The 7,259-nt window shown below is 38.7% G+C and overlaps 1 long non-coding RNA gene across 1 annotated transcript; it reads right to left on the bottom strand.

Annotated features, from left to right (window-relative positions):
• Positions 1-2,151: 2,151 nt before the first annotated feature.
• Positions 2,152-3,480, bottom strand: LOC117972615 (uncharacterized). Its single transcript, XR_004663640.2, has 2 exons — positions 3,340-3,480; positions 2,152-2,643 (listed from the first exon to the last, which is right to left on the bottom strand). It is a non-coding gene; the product is annotated as an uncharacterized LOC117972615 (long non-coding RNA).
• Between the last annotated feature and the right edge of the window lie 3,779 nt (positions 3,481-7,259).

The raw sequence follows: 7,259 nt of genomic DNA, 5'->3' as shown, positions 1-7,259 counted from the left end.
CTACACAAAAAAGGTGCATGAATGCTTTACTATGCATGTTTCCCTGTCAATTCAAAGACGACCACCAACATCTGTATAATGTATAATGTGAAATATGTGATATCTTGTAACAATTGTAAGTCGCCCTGGATACACTCTCAGGGAGAACACCGTTCCTCTGCCGGGGCTCGGCTTTGCCGTATCCCTACCGTTGAGTGACTCCACCGGCTGTTGATTGCACAGCTTGGGCGAAATAAAAATAAATATTATTTGTGTGTGCTGTTTTTGAGTGTCTACCTGTGTGTTGACCTGGTCGCACAACCTCTCTTTGCCTGTGTCTGTGCTGTGAATTTTTACTGCGTTGCAGTACGGTACTCGATGCGCATGGTACTCGGTGCTCGGTATGCACGGTGCCCTCCTCCATGCTCCCGACGTCTCTGAGCCTTGGTGCTTATCCCTCAGTGCTTTAACACTAACTGCATTGGTGCCCTCCATGCCCCCTGTCTGTAGGCAGTGCTGCACTCTGTTCAAAGCTATGCGCTGCACCGGTTGTGTGACTGCACGCGATCCAGACTAGGCACCCTTGCCAGTACCCTCGGTGCCTCGATGCCCTCTGCCTGTAGACGGTGCTCCGCTCCACTCCGCTGTAGGCTACGTGCTGCCCCAGTTGTGTGACTGCACGCAGTCCAGGCTAGACACCCTTGTTCAGTTGCTGTGATCGAGCTCTCTCTCGGGTTTTCTGGAGTTCCCCTGCAAATCTTATTGCTGGAAGCCTGCTTGACACTTCCCTGGAATAAGAAACTCTGCTTCTGTGAACTTAGCTCTAAACTGCACAACTGCGCTGCATTTCATCTTTTTCTTTTCAGCAGACTACATCGCTTTGTGAGTGTATTCTGCTTTTCTAACCTTACAGCAGTTGCTGTTTTGTGTTTTTTCCTCTGCTATTGCAGCAAAAAGAAAAAAAAAAAGAGACGCATGATCCTCCACCAGGCCCCAGCTCCGCCGTGCCCTGCTATCGAGTTGACTCCGCTGGATTGTCTCGGTCCGCCCTCCCGGTGCGCTTACAAATTCAGTTCACCCGCGTTGCCGTGGTGACTGTTCTGTTTACCCTCACAGCTTTGTGTGGGTGTGTATGTGTTTTTTCTTTTACTGCCTTGCAGTTAAAATAAATTAAAAAAAAAAAAACGTGATTCCTCCACCAGGACCCAGCTCTACTGCACCCCGCTGTTGAGTTGAAACTATTCAAAGGCAATTAGTAATGGACTAATAAATGTGTGCATATTTATTTATTAAAAACATTTTCCATCCAGCTGAAGAAAGACTTGTAGTTCAAAATGTCCTGATATCATTGATTTTATTTTTAATCAATTATTCAGTTATGTACCTACATTACCCTTTTATTTATATATATATATATATATATATATATATATATATATATATATATATGCTTGTTTTTCCAAACCACAGCATGTATCTTAACAATTTCAGTGCCATGCGACTGCTGAATGCTGCCCCCCCATGTCACCACATAACATTGCAAAGTTACATCTTCCAATTGCAGTAGCTGCTATTATTATTATTATTCATCCCATTGTTAAAATGAATTTACTTCCCCATATTACTCCCTGTGTCGAGACACCACCTTTTAATACAAAAAAATGTATTTTAAATATACCTGAGGTTACCCTATACTTGAATCACCTTACAACTTACTACTGTATCCAATGAGCTGGTTAACATTGAGAAAGCTAATCGGTCTTCAGTATGTTGTTTAGCATTATGAGATGTGTAAATACAAAAAAAATGATATTGTTTAAAGAAGCACTCACATTAAAAAATGGAAGCAAAGCAGGTAAGATTACCTGCAGAAACGTTTTAAATAAAAACTATGCAAAAAACACGTATGTGACTCCTTTAAACAGAGAAAAAAATATTCACTGTACTTAAATGGATTGTGATACTTCCTTACATGATGTATCCTATACTGTAGGCCAGCAAATGGTTCTACAGTTTGGCTTTTAATAAACAACCCATCATTGATGATTTTGCATCCTATTACTCATCCTACACATTTCTTATGACATGCACTGTATTATCACAAATATAAGCTCATTGCCTGTATTCAAGTGTGTGTGCTTAGATGAAGCAAAAGACAAATCAAACCAAAACTTCAGGTATGAAAAATAATACATGTTCCTTTAATAATACATTATCCTGACCAGCATATTGTGATATGCATAGTATTGTAACTTTACACAGGTCTGTATCCCACGCATGTCCATTTAACCTCTGGCCAGGTACTAAAATAGTGAAGGTTTTAGGTGAAATGACCATCAAGGACCCAATTTACCAAATCCTGGTTAAACAAAACAATGTCTGCTCTAATATCATCAGCTCTGTGTCTGTGGCAGTTTCTGTCTGTGTTTTGTGAGTTCTTCCCTCTTTGTTTTTTGATATGCCACCATACAGTTCTTAAAGGTTTGAACTTGCAGCTGTCACTTTCTCCAGTCCTGGTTTTCAGCCATACAGTCCTGCACAGCATAATGCAACTGGGCACAGCCTGTTTTAACAATCATGTGATCCACTGGGTCCTCCTCATCTTCACTCGGCCTCCTGCGGTTATGGGGTTGAGGGGTAGGGGAGGTCATCGTGAAGGGGTATCTGCAATACAAAAAAGGGGAAATAACTGGGAAAAAACAAAAAGCCCCACCTATGTTTGTTTGTGTGTGTGTGTGGTCTGAAATCTTTAAATAAAAATAAATATATATTTTTATTCCTGCTTAAATGCAGTGTCAGAACTTCCATGTTTTGTTTAAACGTGTGTAATATGTGAAAAATGTCTGTGTGACTCCAACTTGTTCCTCTTACCTTGAAGCAAAAATGATATGAAGAACTTTTGTGGCCAACCCCCCCACTTTGATCACATCACAATATAGAAATGATTTGATTTTTTTTTTTTTGTTAAGAAATTATTAAATCAAAAGTTGTGACAATAGTTTCATAAGCAGGAATCACACCATTCTGATTTAATTGGCTTCAGCTTTCACTTGGTGCTGTGACACATTTTTGATCTCTCAGCCAAATTCAACTGAAAGTAAGAAGCCCCCAAGACTGCTGCTAGATGATCAGAAACTTTTTTTTTTATTATTTAACTTGTAACATCTCTTACAAAATATTTTATTCTGACAAACATGTGTACTGCAGGTGATACGCACACATTTATGATACCGGTATGCTCCAATACATGATTGAGTGTTGTTTTGTAATTAAAAACATATATATATATATATATATATATATATATATATATATATATATATATATATATATATATATATATATATATAATGTACAAACCTGTGTTAATGTGTCAAACTGAAAATACGTCCGTTTTCTGTTGATCTACAAGCAAGTTCAAAGTCATTCTTCCGGTATCCGCTACAGCAACAGCAGGAATGATAAACCGGGCGGACAGGAAGTGTGTTGATTTAAATTAGGAACGACTGTACGCGTTAAATCGCCATCTTGATAAGGGCCAAACTTCCAAACACCCATAATAAAAACCACAAAATATAAAGCATGCATTACAATGTAAATCCACTAGAGGTCAACATTTATTCAATTTTGAGGTAATTGTGCATTGAAGAGGCCAAAGCTTTCAAGCATCCTGAATCATATTATGTAACGCTGGCTTTTCTCTCATGAATCTAAATTACCTGTAATGTTTAGTGTCTATTTTTATTTGATCTTTTTTTTTTTTTTTTTTTTTTTGTATTTCAGTGTGTATTCCTAAACCACACTGTCTTCTTAGTGTTAAGGTCATGCCATTGTTAATTTAAATTTCAACCTGTGAACTCTGTTTAAGAGGCTGTACAGTTGTTGGGGAAATGGGAGTCAAGGAGTGATTGAACTAATAGGTGATTTAGGTAAATTGCTTCAATGTGTATGTCTGTCATCATCTTAGCTGGGATTGACTTGATACCCACAATGATTGAACTATTTCTTTGCAGTTCAGATTTAAAGACATATATAGCAAAGTTCTTTGGAATCTATTTATCTTGGTATATTTGCATACGACAGATTAATAGCTATATGCTTTCCACTAAGACAACATACCATTACATACATATGATCCCTGCCAGTATAGCTTAAGGCCAGCATCTATAGTCCCTAATTACTTCCTGTGGAATGGTGGATGGGAGAGGTGCTCACCTGCTTGCTATAATACAGTAGTTAAATGTGTACCTATGCCAATTCAGATGTATAGGTAGCATCTGTTACACTAACAGAGGTAGGCTAACAGAACAGTGATTGAGGGGTTGTCAGTAGCTGTTTTATTATTCAGAGCAGTGCAAATCTGGCCAACACATGTTACATGTACTAAGACAAGAGAATAAAGCGATCAGCCTTAGCTACAAAAGGGGACACACATTATTAACTAAAGTTTTGGCCCCTTTGTAAATATCCCATTTTATATCCTTATTCTTGTTTTTCCATATGGTCTGATATCACTTAGAATGCGTGACTCCAGGAGAGAAGAATGTGAACCTAGCTAGCTACCTCTAGGCCATACTGACTTTTTTCTTTTTTCTTTTATCCAAACTTGGGGGTACACTAACTCTAAAAGGTGCATGTGTGCGGCTTTCCAGTTTGCAGCTTCACTTAGGCTGCATTAAATCAAACAATTCCTGAAATTGAAGGTGCCGCAGAATGGGAGGAGAGAGATATCACGCAGGCATGTTTTTCCTTTTGGGAGGGAACTAAAGTTACCATCTCCACGAATCAGACTAACTTTTACTGAAATAAAAGAAGGGTCTGAAAGCACACAAACATACGTGTTATAGGAGCATTGGAACAACGGAAGGAAAGAAAACATGTATTTAGTATTTTATTAATTGAAGCACCTCGCCCAGATATGTATGTATTTAGAAGCATATAGAAGTGTACTAGCCCTTTATTGTTGTTCTGGGTAGGTTATTGACTAGATTTACATTTCAAATAAAGATGACTAACAAATGGTGATAGATCTTTTTTTTTTAATTCACTTAAAGATGTTTTCTTAATTCACTCTAATATATGAAAGGCTACATTATGTTTATATATATATATATATATATATATATATATATATATATATATATATATATATATATATATATATATACATTAACAATGAATATGTACCTAAAAATGTATAAATGACAAACTATTTGAATAGTAGTACTGTCCAGGTTTACCCCGTAATTCAAGGATTGTATTCATTTTTATTTCTCCATTATGTAAACAATAATTTTACTGTAGATGTACCATAGTCACGGGACATGTGTGTATGGATGCAATATACTTGATTTAAAACTTAAAAAAAAAAAAAAAAAAAAAATCACTTAACTTGATGCCAGATTGCTGTCATATTTTCATTGATTTTAGACAGACACGAGTTACAAATCATGCTGGATTGCATCACTGACAGGTTCCACATTGTAGAGGGTATCACACCGTTGATTTCAATAGGGATTTGGTCGGGAGCCGAACATTATGCAGAAAAATTTTTGTTTTAATACCAACATTTATCCCACTAAGATTGAATCTGCCTCATGGCTATGTAACCCCCTAGTGGCCAAGGTGACCATTAAAAATTCAATTATAAAAATCAATATATGTGCTAAATGATTTAATTCCCTAGATCATCTCAACCCCTGGAGGATTCTGTCTTCATATATGTTTTTTCACGAAGAACAGGCTGAACTCTCTCCAACACAGTAGCTTAGCAACATCTGCTGCTTAGACCTGCTGGGTGTAAACAGACGCCGGGCTGGCCAGCAGGAACAGATTTTCAGTTCTCCCGAGTTGTACATGGATTGCTAATTGGTAGTGTCAATAACACAGACACCACATGGAATGAATCACTCTTTAAATGCTGGGTAGTAGGGTGTGGGAATCCACTGCGAGAGATTAAGAGACACAGGAGTTTGCAGTAGCAGTGTGAGGTCGTGCAGGATAAACCACATGACTGGACCCACTGCTCCCACTAAAAGGGAAGTCTCGCTACAGGAACCTACGCTGACACTCCCTATGTGTACTTTTGCAGGATTTAACACTAAAACAACCGAAGGGCCATTTTGACACCATTTTAAAACATTGTTACTCATGAAATCCACAAAACTTGATATTAAATCCTCCTACTCTGGTACATTTTCTTAAGTTTATAGTCTATATGAGATTAAATGGAAAGCACTTCATTCATTTTTTTTTTAAGTAACACACACACCTACCTACTGTAGATGGAGGGGTCATTTTGACTCCTAATAGTATTCTTGCCTTTGAATAGTATTTGAAAATAGCATTTGACTTTGAATGCAGCTATTGTTGTTTTTTTTTTCAGTCAGTGATTCAGATGATGCTGACATTTCCTCTTGTGATTCTGAATCCTCGCAATGGGAATAGGACAGCTAACACATGCCTTCAACTGTCTGTGGTTCATGGGCATCAAAGAAGTTGAAACAGTTCATCTGCAAAAAGTGTGACTCCTAAATCAAGACCTAAGCCTCTTTCACACTGGCATGATCTACCCGGGTCAGGACCCGGTGTCATGCGGGTCAGATATGCGATTTCACACTGCTTTTGATAAAGCAGGGTTGACCTGGGTGACAGACGCAAGAACGCAATGTGCGTATCAATGCCCCACAAGCAGCTTGTTACAGACTCTTCCATCCAAGCTTCTCTGGATTGAACCGTCGGCCGAAATGTTGATTAGAGCAAATGTTTCTTCATCCCTGCTGCAATATGGCTCATGGGGTGTCTCAAGCAACAAAAATATAGCTAAAAAGAATAAACAGAAACGTTTCTTGCGGAAGTGCAGAACTTTCACGCAGCAGTGGCTGTTTGTTATTGCGTCGGCTCACGAACGGCTGTCAAGCATTTTGTCTCGCTCAGCCCGAGTAAAAGCATGTCAACCCACATCCTGAGGTGGGTCACTGGGTTAACCCAGGTATGTGGTTTCACACTATGCAGGATTGTGACCCGGTTAGCCAGGATCCTGGTCCGGACCCGGGTAGGAGTGCCAGTGTGAAAGGGGCTCTACACCATGCCTATCTGTTCAATGATAAATCATTCTTGGGTTTCTTAGTCAATTGTTTTGATTTCATATATTCCCAATGATAGAGTTATATAGGAGGTTGTGTGGTCCACTTAACCTCCTTGTGCTTCGTCTTTCGGGTGAGACGTAATTGTAAGTGACTCTGCAGCTGATGCACGGTTCACACACCCGAGTCTCTGTA

Source organism: Acipenser ruthenus, chromosome 8 (genome assembly GCF_902713425.1).
Source record: "Acipenser ruthenus chromosome 8, fAciRut3.2 maternal haplotype, whole genome shotgun sequence".
NCBI classification, from domain to species: Eukaryota; Metazoa; Chordata; class Actinopteri; order Acipenseriformes; family Acipenseridae; genus Acipenser; species Acipenser ruthenus.
Note: the sequence above shows the minus strand (reverse complement) of the source record. Positions and strands in the feature narration are given on the sequence as shown.